This window comes from Rhinopithecus roxellana, chromosome 13 (genome assembly GCF_007565055.1).
Source record: "Rhinopithecus roxellana isolate Shanxi Qingling chromosome 13, ASM756505v1, whole genome shotgun sequence".
NCBI lineage: Eukaryota > Metazoa > Chordata > Mammalia > Primates > Cercopithecidae > Rhinopithecus > Rhinopithecus roxellana.
Genome location: NC_044561.1, coordinates 128922966 through 128946465, shown reverse-complemented (window position 1 = coordinate 128946465; position 23500 = coordinate 128922966). Strand labels below are relative to the sequence as shown.

The 23500-nt window shown below is 41.3% G+C and overlaps 1 long non-coding RNA gene across 1 annotated transcript in view; it reads left to right on the top strand.

The window, feature by feature from the left end:
* The first annotated feature begins 245 nt into the window (after window positions 1–245).
* Window positions 246–23500, top strand: part of LOC104662361 — a 32209-nt gene continuing 8954 nt past the window's right edge. The window contains exons 1-2 of the long non-coding RNA XR_747975.1: window positions 246–564; window positions 993–1129. This is a non-coding gene — a long non-coding RNA (uncharacterized LOC104662361). The remainder of the gene's footprint in view (window positions 565–992; window positions 1130–23500) is intronic.

Here is a 23500-nt window from a genome sequence, read left to right as displayed (position 1 = left end):
TCAACTCCTTGTCATCACTGCACTTTATTTCTTTCTTAGACCTTATCCTCACCAAATATACAACCCCCCTCCCTCTCTCTAGAAGAATATGAACTCCCAAGAGTAACTGCTTTGCATGTCTTAGTCACAGCTCCGTTCTCAGAATGTAGATGAGTGCCTGCAACAAAATAGGTGCTTGATAACTATGCACTGAATATAACATCTGAATCCGAAAATTTGGGAAGTAGGAGAAGTTGTAGAAGAGAAGGCTGAGTTGAGGTGATACTGAACTGATGACAAGCATTCAACAGTTTCTCTGACAAGTATCTGTTGGACATCCATTATATGCCAAGCACTGTTCTAAGTTACAGCTCAGCTAAGACAGACACAAAGCCTTGAGCTCACGAGACTTGTATCCGAGTGAGAGCCCCAGAACCTGCCATATGTTGAGTGCTTGCTATCTGCCGGCACAGTGCAGAACACCTGTGATGTTAATCCTACAGAAAATTGTAGAAGGCAGGTGCTCTCATTAACTTTACTTCTTCCCAGGCGAGGAAACAATTTCAGAGCAAATTCACCTCATTGGTAAGCAGGAGAGCAAACTCCTCCTAAACATGGGGTTCCATTCCCCACCCTCTTGGCTGCTCCTTTATGGAACTCTTGAAGAAAACACTAATGCTGGCCAGAAGTTCATGTAGTTGGCAATAAGCTGCATTTTCCCGATGAGAAAATGAAACGCAGGAAAGTTAAATCACTTCCACACATCACAAGCTAATGGGTGGCAGGTAGGGAAGGAGGGAGATGGCCCTGGTTTGTTGTCAGAGCCCATGTTCATAAGCCCCACCTTTTTGTCCTTCTCAAGTCTATAGGTTTGTGGGCAGGTATAGCAGGGGTATCCTTTTTTTTTTTTTTTTTAAACAGAGCTCAGATCCCAAGGTTCTCGAACTCTAAAGAGTATAGGATTCATCAGGGGATTCCAAACACAGACTTTGAATCAGCAGGCCAGCTCCCAGATGTGACAAGGTAATTGAATGGACTTTATGGGGAACAAGAAGACATCTTTTCACTAGGGCCACAAAGTGCATAGAATGCATGTTGGATGCTGTTACTGTGAAGGGAGAGTCACCCAGATAATAAAGCCCGCATTGAGGTAAGCAGAGATGAAAATTAAGAGAAAGAATCCTGATGAAATCTTGGAATGGCCAGATCTGGCCCTGGGAGGTAGGCTTATTGCAAAAAATTCCACAATAGGTAAGACAATAAAGGCCCTTTTTTTTGCTAAAATCAGATTAAATTAGATGTTGACACCTGCTGCCAAAACAATCCCAAATAAAACATCTCCTTTAGGCCAAATCCCCTGTACTCCAGAACAATCTCCCTCAGAAACTGGAGTGGCTCATGATGGTATTTCAAACTAAAGTGCCAATGATTGGAAGTGCTTGCTGACTCAACCACTGGAATGTTCTGGAGATGAAATTGATATTTGAAAGCAACTGGAGGGTGACTGACAGTTGGTAGGTACTTAAAAAATATCCTGAGTCTATCTAAATGGTGTATTTTCTTTTTTTACATACTAGAATATATGTACTTGGCCAATGACAAATATGTTTATAATTTGGGAAGTATAATAGGAGACACTTTAAGTAAGAAAAATTCTAATAATTGCTTTTTGCCTGTTTGGTTTATTTTACATGACTGTGAAGTGCAAAATTCCAAGATTTTGACTTTTTGCCTGATTTTCCTCTCTCTCCCATCTCCTTTTCTCCTACACTTGCACCATCCATCCTTAGTGGTCAAAAGTACGAGGATCCGCCATTTGGAACTTCATCTTTTAAAGACCAGAAACTCCTCTTCAAGAGAAGGAAGGATGTGCTTTACATGTGGCTTTATCTAAGATAAACAGTGAAGTTCCAAGTTCTCTAGTTTCTTTATTTAAAAATAAATAAATACCTGTGATTTATAGCAAGGGTAGCAATTTAGTGCATAAGGAATTTTTTTGGTCTATTCCTCTCCATCTCCATCTCTCTTAAAGTAACTAATTTTAACAGCTTAGTGCATAACCTTGTAGTCATTTTTCTATGGTATTGTAACCAGACACAAATGCATGCATGTATATGCATGTATGTGACTATGCCTATATACATAAACACACATACACACATCATTTTTTAACATATTCTTGTACACTGTTGCTTTGGGTTATATTTCCAAAGGTATGATTTCTGGGTCAAAGGGTATGTATAATTTTAATTTAAATGAACACAGATGATTACTTTCCAGAAAGTTTACAGAACTTCATATTCTCACCAGTATATTTCTCCAAATCACTGCTATCTCAGAATTTTTTGGCACATGATACTGTGGTAGTTTCATGATTTTTATTCTTTTTTCTCTTTATAAGACTGAGCATCTTCCTCATTTGAGTCCTTAGGACTGTCACTCAGAATCTGCTCTATGGCCCCATTTTACATGCCTTTCCTGCCTTTCCTGTGTTCTTTCGGAGGTTGCCCCTTGTAATAATGAGGATGAAGATGCAGATGATGTTTATTGAGTGTTGACTACCTGTGCTGAGTCTGCTATACACATACAATGCTGAACAGGTTCTTTACTGAAAGTTTTTCCTTTGATCTTCACAATAACCCTATGAGCTATCTAGTCTTATAAGTCAGCTTTTACAGATTAGGAAACTGAGGCTCAGAAAAGTTAGAGGATAGGTGTGATGGCTTACGCCCCTAATCCCGGCACTTTGTGGGGCTAAGGTGGGAGGATCACTTAAGCCCAGGAGTTTGAGGCCAGCCTGGGAAACCTAGTGAGACCCCTCTCTCTAATAATAATGATAATAATAATAGCAATAAAATAAAATAAATTAGCTGAGTGTGATGGCGCACACCTGTAGTCTCAGCTACTTGTGAGGCTGAGGTGGGAGAATCACTGGAGCTTGGGAAGTCGAGCCTGCAATGAGCTGTGATCACATCACTGTACTCCATCTTGTCTCAAGAAAAAGGGTGGAGGAGAAGGTTAGAGTAATTTGCCTACATGTGCAGAGGGAGTGAGAAGCAGAACAGGGATGAATCCAAGAGGTCTGGCAACTACAGCATAGACGGCACACAAGCACTGTGCACATTGCCTGCTAGATACCCAAGATGGGATTCATTAAAGTGAGGCCAGGTCTGGATGACAAAAGTCCAAGAACCTCCTGAAATGTTGTGCAGGATGCTGGGAGAGGTTTGATTTATTTTCTTCATTTTCCAATCTAGCAATTTAATCTTACATTTCAGTTTGAAATATTTTAAACATGCATTCCCAATATTTGTGTACTTATTTATAAATTATATACTTGCACTGAAGTATTGATATCTTATGTCCACCAGAAAGCATACATAAGCAGTTATAATTTTAAATGGTGTCTCAGTTTGAGCCACTGTAGCAAAAATACCATGGACTGGATGGTTTAAACGACAAACATATATTTCTCATTGTTCTAGAGGCTGGCAGTCCAAAATCAGGGTGCCAGCATTGTTAGGTTCTGGTGAGGGTCCTCTTCCAGGCTGCAGGTTACTGACTTTCCATTGTATCCTCACATGACAAAAGGGGTCTTTAGTGGGTAACTGGGTCACGAGAGTGGAATCCTCATGAATAGGATCAATCCATCAAAGCAGTTATAAGCCTGCCTTGCCTTAAGGGCTGGGGAATTAGACTACACTTTTTTTTTTCTTTTTTTTTTTAAGACAGAGTTTTGCTCTTCTTGCCCAGGCTGGAGTGCAGTGGCATGATCTCAGCTCACTGCAACCTCCGCCTCCCGGGTTCAAGTGATTCTCCTGCCTCAGCCTCCCAAGTAGCTGGGATTACAGGTGCCTGCCACCATGCCTGGCTACTTTTTGTATTTTTAGTAGAGACAGTTTCATCATGTTGGCCAGTCTGGTCTTGAACTCCTGACCTCAGGTGATCTGCCCGCCTCGGCCTCCCAAAGTGCTGGGATTACAGGCGTGAGCCACTGCATCCAGCCAGACTACAATTCTTGATGAGGGAATAGGATTCATGAGGATCCCACTCTCATGACCCGATTGCCCACTAAAGGCCCCACCTCCTAATATTAGGTTGGTGCAAAAGTATTTGTGGTTTTGCCATTAAAACCAATTGGCTGTAGATGAGACTGCAGTCATCTGAAGAATGTGCTAGTTGTGCCATCGGCATTACCATTAAAAGTAATGGCAAAAGCCGCAAGCACCAACCTATTATCACTTTGGGGATTAGAATTTCAATATGTGGATTTTGGGTGGACACAAACATTAGGTCTATTGCAAATTGATAAGATAAAACTGAAATTACTTGTAATCTAATTATTCTATTTGTGAATAGTACCAAAATATCATTGCTCTCACTAAATAAAATTAGTATTAGAAATGAACTGCATGCTTAGTTTTACATGTTTCATGACTTGCGATGGCTTTATAGTATTATTAAAAAATATCTTAAGCCATGGCCGGGCACGGTGGCTCACACCTGTAATCCCAGCACTTTGGGAGGCCGAGGCGGACGAATCACCTGAGGTTGGGAGTTCAAGAACAGCCTGGTCAACATGGTGAAACCCTGTCTCTACTAAAAATACAAAAAATTAGCCAGGGTTGGTAGTGGGTGCCTGTAATCCCAGCTACTTGGAAGCTGAGGCATGAGAATTTCTTGAACCTGGGAGGAGGAGGTTGCAGTGAGCCAAGATGGTGCCATTGCACTCCAGCCTGGGCGACAGAGCAAAACTCCATCTCAAAAAAAATAAAAAATAGGCCAGGCGTGGTGGCTCATACCTGTAATTCCAGCACTTTGGGAGGCTGAGGTAGGTGGATCATGAGGTCAGGAGATCAAGACCATCCTGGCTAACATGGTGAAACCCTGTCTCTACTAAAAATACAAAAATTAGCTGGGCCTGGTGGGGAGTGCCTGTAATCCCAGCTACTTGGGATGCTGAGGCAGGAGAATTGCCTGAACCTGTGAGGTGGAGGTTACAGACCCGAGATCGTGCCACTGCACTCCAGCCTGGCAACAGAGTGAGATTCTGTCTCAAAAAAATAAAGAAAGAAAATAAAATAAATAAAAAATATTAAGCCATAGCATATATTTGGGAGGAGGTTTATCGTTTTAGTTATCTAGTAACATGTAACAAATGATCCCCAAATTTAGTGATTTAAACTCACAAGTTTGTTTTGCTCATGATTTCTGGGTCAGGAGTTAGGAAAGGGCTCAGCTGACTGGTTCTCACTTGCAGGTCCTTGTGTAGTACAGTCTGATATTGGATGAAGCTGAGGCTACAGTCATTTGAAGGATGTCCAAGTTGTGCCATTGCCATGGCTGGCAGCTTTGGGACCTTCACTGGGGCTGTTGGTCAGAGTGTTCATGTGCCCCTTTCACCACGATGGTCTCAGTGTAGCTGGACTTCTTGAATAGCAGATCTTGCTCCCTCCAGAATAAGCGTCTCAGGAGAAACCGGAGGGGAAAGCTGTGTGGCTTTTCCTGACAGCCTTAGAAGTCACGTAGCATTCCCTCTGCCATAATCTATCCATCAAAGCTGTCATAAGCCTGCCTTGGCTCAAGGGCTGGGAATTAGACTATACTTCTCCTCCTTCTTTTTTTTTTTTTTTTTTTTTTTTGACGGAGTCTCACTCTGTCGCCAGGCCAGAGTGCAGTGGTGTGATCTTGGCTCACTGCAACCTCTGACTCCCAGGTTCAAGAAATTCTCCTGCCTCAGCCTCTCAAGTAGCTGGGATTACAGGCGCCTGCCACCACGCCCAGCTAATTTGCTAATTTTTGTATTTTTAGTAGAGATGGAGTTTCACTGTGTTGGCCTGGTGATCTGCCCACCTCAGCCTCCCAAAGTGCTGGGATTCCAGGCATGAGCCACCGCGCCAGGCCTATACTATACTTCTTGATGAGGGAATAGCAAGATCACATTGTAAGCCAGCCTATGGAAGGGGAGAGATGATTGAGGCTATCTCTGAAAAATGTAAGCCTCGTCATTACAGATTAAGTTATTTATTAATAGTATTTATGCAGTGCCTCCTATGTGCCAAGCTAAGAATATGAGTAAAAAGCTTGAAAAAACACAAGATCCCTGATGTTCTGGAACCTATATTCTAGTACAGAAAATATCGGATCATGGTTTTAAATGTAAATCTGTATGTTACATAATCTGCTTGATAACTTCCTTTTCTGTTTGTTTTGACAGATCCGAGTTGCTCATCATCTTTTTTTTTACATCACAATATAACTGATAAAAAGCTCCTATGAGTGGTGGGAGAAGTTACAGCCATTTTCTCTTTGCATGCAGATGCTTGCATTGTTAATATTTCCTTCAATTCAGATTACTTTGTAGGAATCTTTAAGCCACTAGTCCTTTTTTTGTGAGAGCTGCTATAGTTAAGAGGAGGTAATGCAGTCTGTGAATCCACACTACCAGGCATGTGTAAATTGCAAGAAACCTCAGTAGGCTAGAGGCTAGAGGCAGTAAGAACGCCATTGACATCTGCAGAGACAATCTGACTTCCTCTCTTCCTATGTGAATACCCTTTATTTCTTTCTCTTGTCTGATTGGCCTGGCCAGAACTTCCAATACTATGTTAAATTGGAGTGGAGAGAGAGGGCATCCTTGTCTTGTGCTGGTTTTCAAAGGGAATGCTTCCAGCTTTTGCCCATTCGGTGTGATATTGGCTGTGGGTTTTGTCAAAAATAACTCCCATTATTTTGAGATATGTTCTATCAATATTGAGCGTTTTTAGCATGAAGGGGTGTTGAATTTTATTGAAGGTCTTTTCTGCATCTATTGAGATAATCATGTGGTTTCTGTCATTGGTTCTGTTTGGATTACGTTTATTGATTTGCATTCTGCTATAAAGACACATGCACATGTACGTTTATTGCAGCACTATTCACAATAGCAAAGACTTGGAACCAAACCAAATGCCCATCTATGATAGACTGGATAAAGAAAATGTGGTACATATACACCATGGAATACTATGCAGCCATAAAAAGGATGAGTTCATGTCCTTTGCAGGGATGTGGATGAAACTGGAAACCATCATTCTCAGCAAACTAACACAAGAACAGAAAACCAAACACTGCACATTCTCACTCATAAGTGGGAGCTGAACAGTGAGAACACATGAACACAGGAGGGTGACATCACACACCAGGGCCTGCTGGGGGGAGCAGTGGGGGGCTAGGGGAGCATAGCATTAGGAGAAATACCTAATGTAGATGATGGGTTGGTGGGTGCAGCAAACCACCATGGCACGTGTATACCTATGTAACAAACCTGCACGTTCTGCACATGTATCCCAGAACTAAAAGTATAATTAAAAAAACAAAAAAAGAATGCCATTGTGTCCCCCATCCCCAGTTCCTCTGAGTTGTGGAATTCTCACCTTCTCTTAGAATTTCTGCAATACCATATGTAACCGACGCAGAGGGAGTGAGGCAAGTGTCAAGCTGCTTATTAAAATATAACACACTTTAATTTCTTTTTTATTTTTAGTTTGAAGTAAGTATAAATAGAAGGTCTAATGTCTTTTTTTGCTTATTTTCCACTTTGGAGGACACTGCTCTAGAAAAAGTCAGAAAACACTCCTCACCAGTTGAAGAAGGTGATGCTTCTGGAAAGGACACAGTCCCCAATAATGAAACAACCCCCACAGCTTGCCTCCGTGAGTGCCTTCTCTTGAGTGATGATGCAAAAGGAGCTGAAATGAGTTGCAACTTGCAGGAAGTAGCCTGACATACAACGTTGTTTAAATTAAAGTGAATGCAAAAGAGAAGCTTGTTATAGCGTAAATAGGCGAGGAGAACTTTCTGTTTCCAATTGCTTGTCTGCTTTGGTTGGAGACCATATGCTTTGAAGAATCTTACAAATGTTCCTGTCCATATACATACTAGAGTATCTCAGGCTTTTCTCTCTGGAAGCCTTTGTGCCCTTGTCTGAAGGATCTATAAAAGCAATAAGCCATCTAGTAAATGGAGCTGGAATATGGGATGCTCTTGTTCCTTTCCTGCCAGCGGCCACTGGCATTTATTCCAGAGTTGATGCATCAGTGACCAGGGTTATTGCTCCCAGAATCCATGTTAAACCACACAAGCAATGGAAATTTTCTCAGCTATGCTATGACCTCAGTCTAGGCTTATTTCACTCAAATATGAATAGCAATAAAGATATTAACAGCAATGCTATTATTAATTCTAATAGCTAACAGTACCCAGTGCCTACTCCTTGCCAGGTGCTGTGCTAGGAAGCCACATGGATTTAATTGTTACTCCTCATAGCAACCTTATGAGAAATATACTGTCACTTATTGGACAGCAGAGCAGGAAATTTCTCCAAAGTTTGGAGGAATTAAACAACTTGAACAATAGAGACTGAGCCCAAGGAGTATCCCCATAGTCTGACTCCAGGTTTCCAAGGTTAATTAATGACTTTCTGTCTCTCTAATACATATATCTATATGTTATATAGATATTTATATTGTATATAATAAAATAGGCATTTATATTATATATAATATAAAACTTATATATAAGTTTTGACAAATAAATTTTAACCACTATGGAAAACTTGCAACTCAAGTTTCTCCAGGTTTGGCTGTGTCCCCACCCGAATCTCATCTTGAATTGTAGCTCCCATAATCCCCATATGTAGTGGGAGGGACCCAGTGGGCAGTAATTGAATCATGGGGGTGGGTTTTTTCCCATGCTGTTCTAGTGATATTGAATAAGCCTCATGAGATCTCACGGTTTTATAAAGGGCAGTTCCCCTGCACACGCTTTCTTTCCTGCCACCATGTAAGATGTGACTTTGCGCCTCCTTTGCCTTCTGCCATGATTGTGAGGCCTCTCCAGCCACGTGAGACTGTAAGTCCATTAAACCTCTTTTTCTTTATAAATTACCCAGTCTCTGGTATGTCCTTATAGCAGCATGAGAATGGACTAATACAATACATAAGTATATATTATATATAATATATACATATAAAATATTTTTTGTATAGTATATAAATATTATTATATAGTATAATATAAATGTCATATACTATGTAATATATATTATTATAATTACATAGCACTGTAATATGTTATATATATAATTTATTAGAAGGTCATTTGGGTCAGCTCCACACTGCTTTGTGACCATCTCACATCAATGCCTCATGCCACCGTTGCCAGGTGTTGGTGGCAGAATTCTAAGATGACTTTCACTGACCCTCACCCTTGTGTAATCCCCTTCCCTTAAGTGTGGGAGGAACCTGTGACTATGACGAGATACCAGGCCCATGGAAAAAGGGATTTTACCATTATAATCATGATGCATAATTAGTTGACATTAGGATAAGCAGATTAGTCTGGGTGCGCCTGGCCTAATCAGGTGAGCCCTTGCAGGAGACCATGCTCTTCCTGTAGAGAGAGAGTCAAAGAATGAGTGTGGTTTGGCATGAGGGAGATTCTCCAATGCTGGCTGTGAAGATGGACGGGGTCACATGGCAAGGAGTGTGGGTGGCCTCTGTGAGTTGTGAGCCAGCAAGAAAATGGGGACTTCAGTCCTACAACTGTAAGGAACTGAATTCTGTTGATAACTTGTATGAGCTTGGAAATGGATCCTTCCCCAGACCCTCCAGATATGAATGCTGTTTAACCGACACCTTGATTTCAGTCTTGTTAGATCCCGAGAAGGGAACCCAGCCATGCCATGCTTGGGCTTCTGGTCAACTGAACTGAGAGCTCATGAATGGGAAGAGCTCATTATGTTAGGCTGCTAAATTGGTGGTAATTTGTTACATGGCAATAGAAAAATAATATACCATGCATTTCCATGTACTTTTTCTGCACTATAGACTCATTTCGGTGCCATGGATGTCTTTTCTTTTCTCCTTTCCTTTCCTTTCCTTTCCTTTCCTTTCCTTTCCTTTCCTTTCCTTTCCTTTCCTTTCCTTTCCTTTCCTTTCCTTTCCTTTCTTTCCTTTCCTTTCCTTTCCTTTCCTTTCCTTTCCTTTCCTTTCCTTTCCTTTCCTTTCCTTTCCTTTCCTTTCCTTTCCTTTCCTTTCCTTTCCTTTCCTTTCCTTTCCTTTCCTTTCCTTTCCTTTCCTTTCCTTTCCTTTCCTTTCCTTTCCTTTCCTTTCCTTTCCTTTCCTTTCCTTTCCTTTCCTTTCCTTTCCTTTCCTTTCCTTTCCTTTCCTTTCCTTTCCTTTCCTTTCCTTTCCTTTCCTTTCCTTTCCTTTCCTTTCCTTTCCTTTCCTTTCCTTTCCTTTCCTTTCCTTTCTCTTTCTCTTTCTCTTTCTCTTTCTCTTTCTCTCTCTCTCTCTCTCTCTCTCTCTCTCTCTTTCTTTCTTTCTTTCTCTCTCTCTCTCTCTCTCTTTTCTTTTCTTTTCTTTTCTTTGGTTTCCTTCTTCTTTCTTCTTTTTGTTCTCATCTGCTTTAAATTGTGCTTACACATAGCAGGGGCTGTAAATGTGAACTAGAGAGGCTGTGTGTCCAGTAAGGAGGACAGACTCTGGAGCCAGACTGCCTGGATTTAATCCTGGCACTGTGTCTTACCAGCTGTGGGACCCTGGGCAAATTACTTAACTGCCATGTATAAAATAGGAATGAGATAATCATGCTTGCTTATAAGGCTGGAGTGAGGATGAGATGACTTGTGTGTAAAGTGCCTAGTACATAGTAAGAACTCAATACCATGTTAGTTACTACTACTGTGTGTTTCATAAATTGGCAAATAAATCTTAACTACTATGGGGAAAAAGCCCTATAAAAAAATTCCCAAATGTCTCTACCTGCTTAAGATAAGTTTATGGATTTTAAAAAGCTTTTCTGGACTACTTGCTATTAAATTACTAAGGTATCTGTACTACAGGGATGTCCTCTGGCACCATGGAGAATTGGGGCCCGATCCTAAATTGTCCCATTCCGTATGATTTCTATTTGAATTCCTTTGGGGAGAGAATCTGTATCTTTGAATGAAACTTTCCAAAGTTCCTGTTCACATATTAGAATATCAGTATCTGCAGGAAAAATTGATTTCTTCTTTGCTGTTGTTAGATGTTCCCTTCTGGGCATGACCATGTACTGCATTTAGCAGCAGTTGCTTCTAGTTTCCCTACATGTACTGTGGGTTGAAAAACCCACAGTGATCAACCAAGTATATATGTCATGGTCTATTTGCCCCAGCAGGGCCACTTGCCACCCTGTCCTACCCTGCTCTCTGGCTGCAAAGCTGAACTTTAGGGGCTGCATCAACTGGCTCCCTAGCTCACACTGCCTTTCAGCTGGGCAAGCTGGCAAGAAATAAGAGGGAAGAGAGGATGCTGGGATATATGTTTTCTAGACTCACTTTTTCTGGGGTTGCCTTGGCTGGTCATTTCCTCCATGGTCATCATTCCTCTTCAGGTAGCCTTTTTTCACAGAGCTCTTCCTTGTTCCTCATTCTGGGAACAACACCCTCCTCTTTCCCTTCAGACCTCAGGATGGTAACAGCTCCTTTGAATTTTCTACACCGAACCCCTCTCTAAATAGTGCCTTTACTGAACTGCCTTTGAATTATCCCAGTCTAAATGAGCCATCTGATTTCTGATAGGCCCTTCACTGTTACAGCGAGATCGTTAGATTTTTAAGAAGAGTTCAGAGTCCATAGGTTCTGACTGTAGCTCTTTCATTAGCAAAGTGCTTGAGTTTGACCACATCTATATGGGCTGTTCAAAGGACCATTTCTCTTGCTTTTCACTGGGTTTTCAGGTATACTCTAGATGATGGAAGTTGGCAGAGAAGTGACCTGTGTATAAATGAGATATTTCAGGATGTTTTGCCATCAGGACATCTCACTCCACTGCATCTTATTTTGAAGCAAGCTCAGGTCTGAATCCATTGAAACGGGAGCTGACAAACTGAAGATGTGACTCTTCAGGCAAGACAATTTTTAAAGGTTGTTTGTACATGTCTTTAGACAAACCGAATTGTCTCTTGAATTCCATTTCCTGCAGATTATTTTGGGAAATTCTCAAAATGGATAGTGCATTCAGTTCTGATATGGAACACTTCTGTTTTGCATATTGACATGCATTTTAACAATAAAAAGGTCAGTGATGGGAACAGCACTGCTTGTTGGTATGACAGTCGACATTTACCTGAGCATTTTTGATACACTGCAGTTTAAGATAATTTAGTAGGATAATTGTCATGATTGATTTTTATTTTCTTTCTGGACCCACAGTTCACCCTGTTACTGTTGGGCTGGATAACTTTCAGAAGCTTAAATTTCCTTTTGGTGGAAATTCATTTATTAAGTTCTGGGTGGATGACAAACTTTGATTAAAATCATGAACTCTTTTATGATCCGTTGGTGAAAGCTGGTGAACCCAATTGCTGTTGACTTATTCTTTGACCAACATCTGTTCACCGCATGACATGAGAATGGCAGAAAATGAATGGTTGGGATTTTTCTGTGCATAATATTCTTTCTTATAAATCACACATCTTCTGAGGACTCTGGTGGGAACCTGGGGAGAAAGGTGGCATTCAAACACATTGTCATCACAGCCATAACAGTCACATATGTAGCTTTACATAGTAATTCTTTGTCAACCAATGGTAAGATCATACTTTTGGGAAAGAAGAAGAAAAGACAAGTTATATTTAGAATAGTTTACAACTTTCACTGATGAGACAAAAGGGAGGCACTTGAGGAGAAATGCATGACACTTAGATCAAAAGAAAGGAAGAGATGCCCAGAGAGGGCCAGAAAAATATCAGATAAAAGAAAATCCCAGTTCAATTTGAGAAACATTTATTGACCAACTGCTATGTGCCAAATACTCTGTCTGGTGTTATTTCTCACAGAATCAAACAAGATGGATGTCACTTTTGACATTAGCCTGCTTGCATCTCCCAGGAAAAAGGGGACAAAAAACTATCTGTGTTAAGTATTTGCTGATTTTCCAGCCATATATCCATTCCTCTCTCCGATTTTCCTCGATATAATTCTTCCTTGTTCCCAGGCTTTGAGTAACAGAGAGTGCTGACCCTGTGTCTATTCCCAACCCCAGGTGTGGACATGGGACCAGGCTGAGCCAATTAGCACAGCAATAGGTTCAGCTAGCCACCTGACCCCAAGTATTGCTATAATATTCAATCATACACTTGGCAAAAACCAGGAGAAAAGTTCTTATCTGCTGTACTTGCACTTGATAGGGACTCTAAGTATACGAGTATGTAAACCCACAATTTCTGGGAGTTACCACATAGAGAAATCTTACTGAACATGAAGCTGAGCACAGTGCAAAGTGGAATTTAGAGACTGACAGATATCAAGCCCTTTGATTGCTATTTGAGCTCCTGGATCCAGCTATGCCTGAAGCTACATTTACCTCCTTGGTATGTCCAATACGTTCTCCTCTTTAACTTAAACCTGTTTGTTTGACTTTTTCTCATATCCTTTTCAAAGACCAACATATTTAATTCTTATTATGCTAGTTGTTATGGGTTGAATTTTGTCCCCCAAAAAGATATGCTGAAGTCCTAACACCCAATAACTTAGAACGTAAATTTATTTGGAAGTAGGATAGTTGTAGATATAATTAGTGAAGGTGAGGTAACTAATTAAGGTAGGCCCTTAATGCCACATGACTGGTGTTCTTATAAGAAGAAAGACCCAGGGATAAGATGACCACGTGAAGTGGAGGCAGAGACTGAAGTTATGTTGCCACAAGCCAAGGAACCCCTGGAGCTACCAAAAGCTACAAGAGGCAAGGAAGGATCCTCCCCTAGAGCCTTCAGAGGAGGCATTACCTGGATGACAACTCAATTTGGGGCTTTTCGCCTCCAGAGCTGTGAGGCAATGTTTCTATTTGTTTTGTTTTGTTTTGTTTTGTTTTGTTTGTTTGTTTGTTTAGAAGGAGTTTCGCTCTTGTTGCCCAGGCTGGAGTGCAATGGCGCGATCTTGGCTTACTGCAACCTCCACCTCCCAGGTTCAAGCGATTCTCCTGTCTCCTGAGTAGCTGGGATTACAGGCACCTGCTACCATGCCTGGCTACTTTTTGTATTTTTAGTAGAGACGGGTTTCACCATGTTGGCCAGGCTGGTCTTGAACTCTCGACCTCAGGTGATCCGCCCACCTGGGCCTCCTAAAGGGTTGGGATTACACACATGAGTCACTGCGCCCAGCTGTTTCTGTGGTTTTAAGCCACCCAGTTTGTGGTCCTTTGCAATAGTAGCCCTAAGAAATTAGCACATCAGGGCCGGACACGGTGGCTCATGCCTGTAATCCCAGCACTTTGAGAGGCCGAGGCGGGTGGATCACGAGGTCAGAAGATTGAGGCCATCCTGGCTAACACGGTGAAATCCCGTCTCTACTAAAAATACAAAAAATTAGCCAGGCGTGGTGGCGGGCACCTGTAGTCCCAGCTACTCAGGAGGCTGAGGCAGGAGAATGGCGTGAACCCAGGAGGCGGAGCTTGCAGTGAGCAGAGATGGCGCCACTGCACTCCAGCCTGGGCGACAGAGCGAGACTCTGTCTCAAAAAAAAAAAAAAAAAGAAAAAGAAAAAGAAAGAAATGAACACATCAGCAGGGCACGGTGGCTCATGCCTGTAATCCCAACACTTTGGGAGGCTGAGGCAGGCAGATTATGAGGTCAGGAGTTCAAGACCAGTCTGGCCAACATACTGAAACCCTGTCTCTACTAAAAATACAAAAAAAATTAGCTGGGTGTGGTGCTCTGTGCCTGTAATCCCAGCTACTTGGGAGGCAGAGGTTGCAGTGAGCCGAGATCATGCCATTGCACTCCAGCCCGGGCGACGGTGGGAGACTCTGTCTCAAAAAAAAAAAAAAAAAAAAACCCACACATCAATAAAAATAAAAAGTGATCTGCCATGATGAGGGTATTATGGGAGTTTAGGCAAGAACATGACACAACCTGATGGGAAGATGAAAAATATTTCAGAAAAAGTTTTCAAAAGGAAAATGGCTCTTGCACGGGTACTTGGACGACATATAAACATTAAATGGATGAAAAGGGAGAGAGGAGTGTCTTGAGCAAAGGGGCTTGTGGATATGGAAATGTGTTTGGTGACCTGTGAGGAGGGTGCTGTTTCTCCAGCACTAATGGCTGTGGAGGTTCCCCAAGGTATGACACAGGATGGGCAGGTGTGGGTGGAGTCATAAGGCACTTTACCCTTCACCCATGGAATTTACATTTGAACAGGAGGGCAATGGGGCCCTGTCATAAGGACAATGGGGCTGTTTCCACCCGGAGTCCTAGCAGGCAGTTCATGGTGGGCATTTTAAAACAAATTTGGAATTTTTGGGTCTAAGAATTTGGACACCCTATCATACAGCGGAGTTTCTCGATCTTGGCAGTATTGACATTTGAGGCTAGGTCATCATCTGTTGTTGAGGGCTGTTCTGGGCATTATGGGGTGTTTAGCAGCATCGCTGGCTTCTACCCACTAGACGCCAGTCACCCTCTCATCTCAGTGTGACAACTGAAAACGTCTCCAGACATTGGCAAATGTCCCCTGGGAGCCACAATTACCTCCGGTGGAGAACCTCTATACTAGATATGAAAGAGATTAGACTCATTCCGCAATCAACAGCTACTGCAAGCCCGTTGGGCACCAGGCACTGTTTTAGGCACTGAGAATAATAAGTGAGCATGAAAGACAAGGCCCTGTCTTCAAAGGATTCAGATTTTCCAGCAGGAATGGCTTCATGTCACATATCCACAGTCTATGGCTGGGCCAGCTGGGTCCCAGATGGCTGTCCAAGCTCTGTGGGAGAGAACAGCCAGAAGACAGAGGTTTCTGCAATCATGACACCTATGTTGCTGTTGAAGATTGTAGTATTGACGCTAGGGGCTTCCATATATTTATCTCCACCTCTTCCTTAGTAGCAAACCTTCATTTTGAACTGGACACAACCCCTGGCATAAAAGTCTGCATTTCCTTGCCTCTCTTGCATTTCTTTGGAACATGTACATTATGACCAAATCTAGCTAAAGAGACAGAAGAGACAGTGCTATGAGGACTTCAGAGAACGCTCCTTAAAGCAGATGAAGATAGTGACACTTTCCACTCCTTTCTCTTTCTGCTGCCTGGAATGTGTATTTGATGCCTGGAGTGCTAGCTGCCACCCTGGATAATTCGGTGCATGGTAGACAGAATAATGGTCTCCCAAAGACTTGCGTGTCCTGATTCTCAAAACCTGTGAGTACCTCACCTTAGATGGCAAAAGGAACATTACAGATGTGATTAAGTCAAGGATCTTGAGAGGGGTGATTATCCAGGTGGGCCCACTGTCATCAGAAGTGTTCTTAGATGAAGGAAGCAAGTGGGTCAAAGACTTTGGAAGCAGAGGTTGGAGTGATGCACTTTGAAGATAGAGGGACAGGCCATGAGTCAAGGAGTGTGGGCAGCCCATAGGAGCTGGAAAAAGCGAGGAATTGATTTTCTCCTCGAGCCCTGAGAAGGACCACAGTCTTGCTAGACATCTTTTTCTTAGCACTGTAAGACTCATTTTGGATTGTGACTTTCAGAATGGTACAATACTAAAGGTATGTTGCTTTAAGCCACTAAATTCGTGATCATTTGTTACAACAGCAATGGGACATGAGTGCAAAGTGATCTTGAGAAGGGACTCTTGTGCTGGGCTGGGGAAGTGGAAAGACAAGGATGTATGTTCCCTGATGACACCACTGGACAACCATGCTGGCCTTAGATTTGTTACTTTTGGACTTCTTTTATGCATGAAAGAAATATACTTCTATCTTATTTAAAACAGTCTTGTATTTGGTTTAGTGTTGTGTGCCAGCAGTCTGTGTTTCCATAGCTTTTGAATTTGTCTATTTGACATTCATTAATCATAAGGCCAAATTAATGACCAAAGTTGTTTCCATTTCTTCTGTGTTCCGTATTTCATACTCTGAGCCCTCTCCTGTAGCTTACTCTCACACACCAGCCCAATATGTCTCCTACCCTAAATCAACCTGGGGCCAGGAACCAGCCCTGCAACTAGAAACAGCTTTAAGTCCCAGAGCCCACTAGAATTATTTAAACTAGACAGTTCTAAGCTGTTCACCTGTCCTGCCTCAACTTCCCTGCAGAAAACCTGATGAAGGCTGTGCTAGGTGCCTTCCTTCAGATAAAGTTGTGGTCAGGGATCTTTTTATGTGGGTGACCTTTAAGTTGAAACCTCAGTGATGGAGAGAAGCCATTAGGAATAAGGGTGTGGCCAGTTCAAGTGCTTTTAGGCAGGAGGAATAGCTGGGCAAAGGTGTTGAGGTGGGTGGGAGCTTTGTAAATTAGGAGGCCAGGTGGTTGGAACATCAGGAGAGATGGAGAAAGATGAGGTCATATGGTGCCAGATCAAGTGAAGGAATTTGGCCTTTCTTCCAGGTGCTGTGGGAAGCCACTGGAGGGTTTTAAGCGGAAGACATTGGCTCCAATGTGCATTTTAAAGAGATCACTCTAATATTGCTATCTTGAGCATGGGAAAAGCCGACCCACCATATGGCATGGTCCAATTCTGTCATGCCAACTTTCATTAGTCCCTCCTGGGGCCTTAAAAATTATATTATAGCTGACTCCTAACGTTCATGTGAATTATGATCCCGGACACCAAAGTGAGGCTGCTTTTCTTTGTGCATGTGGTTTCTACATCAGATACGGTCTTTCTATGAGGCAGATAAATATAAGTACTTGAAAGTATTTTATGGATCAATGAAATATTAATGGACCTGGAGGTGCTTTAAGTTTATTTATAAAGCTGGGTCATCTATAGGTCAAATACCATTATAGCAAATGCAATTGTAATGAATATCTTTGATGAATTTGGTTTTTAAGCCTCAACCCATGTCCTGCTTATTTCAAAATTATGAGCTGTAGGCCTGCAATTTCTTACATGCAATTCTGAAATCCAAAAAAAAAAAAAAAAAAACAAAAAAACCCACCTGAAGACCAAAGCTGGTTATTTTAAATTTGTTTTATGATTCATTTGATGGCCAAAATTGAACTAAGAGATATGGGATATCCCCACACAGCAAGATGAATAAAGACTATATATACGTGTGTGTATATATTTATATACACATGTATATAGTGACTTTAGAGGCTAGGTTGCACTGCAGAAATATTGGGTTTGATTATAGGGATCTGCCTCAGTTTCCTTTGAGATTATGATTTAATATATCTGAACCTATTAACCTAAAATCTAAGTAAAACTTGAATTTTGAAATGTATTTGGCCTGAAAATTCCAGATGGGGGATTATAGACCTCCACAACTGTACGTGATCATTTCTTCAGAATCTGCAAAACAGGCATTTGAAACATAATTGATCATATTAGAAGGTAGGTGGAGCCATTTAAAAGACTGTAAATAAATTACAAAAATTGTAGTAAGTGTACATTTGTCTGTCCCATTAATTTAACAAAACATTTTGTTTGTGGGTAGGGATGGGGAATCCTGTAAACTCTGTGAGGTCAAGGATGAGGACGATTTTATCACCGTATCCCTAACACACAACAGAACCTGAAGCACTAACTACTCATAAATATGTGCAGAATGTAATGATTAACTCGGCTGAGGAACCTGGGGATCAGATGATGCGTGACTCGTCCAAGTGCTGGGGTTGGTGGACTGGAACTCAGGTCTTCTGACACCTTTTTTGTTTTTTCTCCTTATGCTGTCATTGCTATGCTAAAATGGAAAAAACAATTGAAGGCCTGTCTGAGGTAATCAAAAACATTGGAACACAAAGGAGGAAGAGGAAGGCAAGTGGCCTTTGTTGCCATCAGACAAAGCTAACCAGTCTGTATGAATAGCCAAGGGCCCTGTTTCTAGATAAAAGAAAACCCTCTAATGAGTTCGAATCCAAGAGCATCGCTGGCAGTGAGAGATTGTAAAAGCGAAATATTCACTTTGAAAAATGAAACCTATTAAATTCAGGGCATTGTAATTTCCCATTGTGAGACTGTGGTACCGGCGATTAAATTCTATTGTGTGTCTACAGCCCTTGTTACCAACGATGTTTAGTATTATTAACTGAGATTCTAAGAATATCAGCTCTCCATAGCTGGAGTGCTGTTCAGTTCCTCATGTGAAACAATTTGCATAGATCTCAGACTCACCCTTGATATGCCTCTTTCCCTCCTTATTCCGTATGTGCCATTTAGAAGCCAGTCCTGTAGACTCCATCTCCAAATATATTCTGTATATGTTCATTTCTCTGCCCACATGGTTCACATCTGGGCAACTCTGGCAGCTTCTATTCTTTAAAAAATATAACTTCAACCTTTATTTTAGATTCATGTGCAGGGGTACACATGCAGTTTTGTTGCATGGGTTTGTTACATGGTTGTGGATATTCACATCAGCTTTACTAGATAGTGCTAAGCTGATCTCCAAAGTAGTTCTACCAATTTACACTCCTCCTGGCAGTATATCATAATTTTCCTGTGTTACATGAGAATTTTCCTCTGTTACATCCTTGCCTATTGATAGTATTTAGACTTTTAAAAATTATTGCTCATGTGTAGGATATAAAATGGTTTTTCATTTCAATTTTGCATTTCTCCAATTACAATAAAATTAAGCCATCTTTTAAAATAATTTCAACTTTTATTTTAGATTCAGGGGGTACATGGAGTAGTTTGTTATGTGGGTATATTGCATGACGCTGAGGTTTGGGGTACCATTGATTCCATCACCCAGATACTGAGCATAGTACCTGATTTTTAATTTTTCAGCTCTTGCCCCCATCTCTCCCTCACACCTCTAGTAGTTCCTGGTGTGTATTGTTGCCATCGTCGTGTTCGTAAGTACCCAGGGTTTAGTTCCCACTTACAAGTAAGAACATGCAATATTTGTTTTTCTGTCCCTGCATTAATTCATGCAGGATAATGGCCTCCACTTGCTTCCATGTTGCTGCAAAAAAATGATTTTGTTCTTTTTTATGGCTGCATAGTATGGTCTATATGTACCGCCTTTTCTTTATTCAATCCACCATTGATGGGCACCTGGGTTGATTCTATGTCTTTGTTTTTGTGAATAGTGCTGTGATAAACATCTGACTTTTGGGTAGAATGATTTACTTTTTAAAAAAATATATAGACCCTAGCAGCTTCTGTACTGATCTATTTTCTATCTGTCCTGTATATGGCGGGCAAACTGCTTTCTAAAAAGATGGAAATTGTCCTAAGTTGTGTTCCTCAGAAGCAGATCTTGAAAGAAGGATCTGTGTGGAAGTAATTTATTAGGAAGTATCTACTGAAAATACCAGAATGGAAATGAGGAAATAAAGCCAGGAGAAGAAGGAGGCCAAGCGAGTATGCAGTATCTACAAGTTCTAGGGAAGGTAACTTGGGTTCTAGCCCTCTATCCCACGGGGAACTTCCGAGTGTAAGCCATCATCAAATTGTCCCAATTAGGAGTAAGGGATATTTATATTTCTTGCACCTGCCGGTCATTTGTAAGGGCTGCAGCCAGAGGTCATCAATTTCCACATAACCCAGGCTCTGAGTGTGCAGGAAGAAGACTATTCTCATAATAGCCCCAGAAAATAAGCACAATGATCACTTTCATTCCTTTCATTCGACTGACAAGGAAATCACATTTTTGCAGTAACAGAGATGCAGGAGTGGTAGAGACAGAATGTGACCCCCGGATGTTTTAGAATCTGTCTTCTTAACCATGGCTTCAGATTATGCTACAGTTATCTCACAATCACTAAGGGTGGGCAGCCACAGAAGTGCCAGAGAACATATACAAAATGACTGGTTTATGATCTTCTAAAGTGTCGGGTTATGAAAGTCAAGGAAAGACCAAGGTAGTGTTCCAGATTGAAGAGGATAGAAGCAAGCAGTTGATTTTGAACTTGCTCCTTTGACTAAAAAGGACAATTCTAGGACAATCAGAGAAACATGAGTGGGACAATAGGAATATATCCTGTGATTCATGTTAGTTTCCTGATTTTGATGGTTGCTTGTGTAAAAGAATGTGCTTATTTATAGAAAATACACACTAAGGTGTTTGGACATCAGGTTAGCAACTTACTCTTACAGTGCGGGGGGAAATGTTTATTTTTCTATACCTGAAACTTTTCTGCAATTTTAAGATGACTTCAGAATTTAAAAAAATATTTAAAAATCCTCAAGCAACACTTACGGAAATATAATTATCTTAATTATAACTCTTAGCTTTGAGTTTCAAAATAGAGATGTAGTAAGAAGATAGTTTTATAAGCCTTGGATGAGTTTTATAAGCCAGTGCAAGAAAGTACTATTATTCTGAGTATTCTCCAAACTGGGTTTTTACATCCCACAATCAAGGCTGGGTAGGCAGACCACAGAAGGAAACTTAGAGTGGCAAAGGTGAGGTTATGTATTAAAATAAATTTCTGATCACATAAAAAGGGAAAAGTTTTTTTATATACTGAAAAAGAGTATGTTGATAAATAGCTTTTTTTCTTCTCTTTTATTATACTTTAAGTTCTAGGGTACATGTGCACAAGGTGCAGGAAAAGTTTTTAGAGGCCAGAAGGAGGAGCCCAGAAATGTGGTAAGGAGAGAGGAGGCAGGAAATCCTCAGAGGAGCATCCTAGTGATTCTAGGTTTCAGGTCATCTTGAATTTAACTCTGGAACACAATTTTTAGTCTGAAGACTGAGGCAAACGAGGCCTCATAGAGAAGCATCATGTTAGTTACAAGGACACCTCTTACATAGTTTCAAATAAGAGAGTGATGGCCGGGCACGGTGGCTCACGCCTGTAATCCCAGCACTTTGGGAGGCTGAGGTGGGTGGATCATGAGGTCAGGACATCGAGACCATCCTGGCTAACACAGTGAAACCCCATCTCTACTGAAAACACAAAAAATTAGCCGGGTGTGGTGGCTCATGCCTGTAGTCCCAGCTACTCGGGAGGCTGAGGTAGGAAAAAGGAGAGTAACATTGGCTGGCCTGGGCAGCATCACAGGACCGCACATACCCCGACGTGGTGTGGAAACAAGCAGCCATTTGTACTCATGGGGATATGGAAATGTTGTATGAACTCTTTGCCTGGAAGAAGACTGGGTTCAGGTAGAGGAAGTTTAGGACTTGGACTTCATGCCCAGAAGCAATGGTGAGATCCAGGTTCATTAACACCAGAGGCCAACACAGAACCCAAAGGACTGGTGGGTCTCAATTGCATCTTGGTGAACACCAACCTTGAATGCCCATTGAGCAAGGAGGCCACACTTTGTAACAGTAATTGCAGTAAGTGTGGAGGGCAATGCCGGAAGACCATGAACAGAAGGAACCATCATGAAAGGGGAGCTCACAGGCCAGAAGTACCTTCCTGGCACCATGAGGAATCGACCTTTCCCTGATACCCAGGTGCGTTATGGGAAGTAGACAAGAACCCTGAAATTAGGGAGAAACTCTGAAAGGTTGAAAAATTACTCCAAAGAAAATTTAGCAAGATGAGTACTAATGCCCTTAATGGATAAATGAAGAGATTTTGGCTGTCTGTGTGAATCAAGCTTGAGAACAAAGGGATTTATGCTAGAGAAAATGATTCAGCTCTCCCCCTCCCTTTTCTTTTATACGCTGCAGTCAGAGTTATAAATGTTAACCTTTTTTAAAAATGAATTATTGATATGTGTTATAACATGGGTGATACCTGAAAACATTGTGCTAAGTGAAAAAAGTCACAAAAGACCCCATATTTTATTATTTCATTTATTTGTTTGTTATTAATTTTTTTATTTCCATAGGTTACTGGGGAACGCGTGGTGTTTGGTTATATGAGTAAGTCCTTTAGTGGTGATTTGTGAGATTTTGGTTCACGCATCACCCGGGCAGTATATGCTGCACTCAATTTGTGGTCTTTTATCCCTCACCTTCTTCCCACCCTTTCCCCCTGAGTCTCCAAAGTCCATTGTGCTATTCTTATGCCTTTGCATCTTTATAGCTTAGCTGCTACTTATGAGTGAGAATATACGATGTTTGGTTTTCCATTCCTGAGTTATTTCACTTAGAATAGTAGTCTTCAATCTCATCCAGGTCTCTGCAAATGCCATTAATTAATTCCTTTTTATGGCTGAGTAGTATTCTATCGTATATGTATACACCACAGTTTCTTTATCCACTCGTTGATTGATGGGCATTTGGATTGGTTCCACATTTTTGCAATTGTGAATTGTGCTGCTATAAACATGCATGTGCAAGTATCTTTTTCGTGTAATGACTTCTTTTCCGCTGGGTAGATACCCACTAGTGGGATTGTTGGATCAAATGGTAGTTCTACTTTTCATTCTTTAAGGAATCTCATATTAACTAGAAATGATGAAGATGATAAAAGTTACTAAGTGGCATGAGGGTGAGGTTAAGGACACCCTTTGATGACATGTTCAGAGAAGGTTCTTCCAGGAGAACTGAGACCTAGCCAAAGAGAAGAAACCAGTGATGAATAAAGTTGGGAGAAAAATGTGCCAGGAAGAAGAAACAGCCCAGGCAAAGGCCTTGA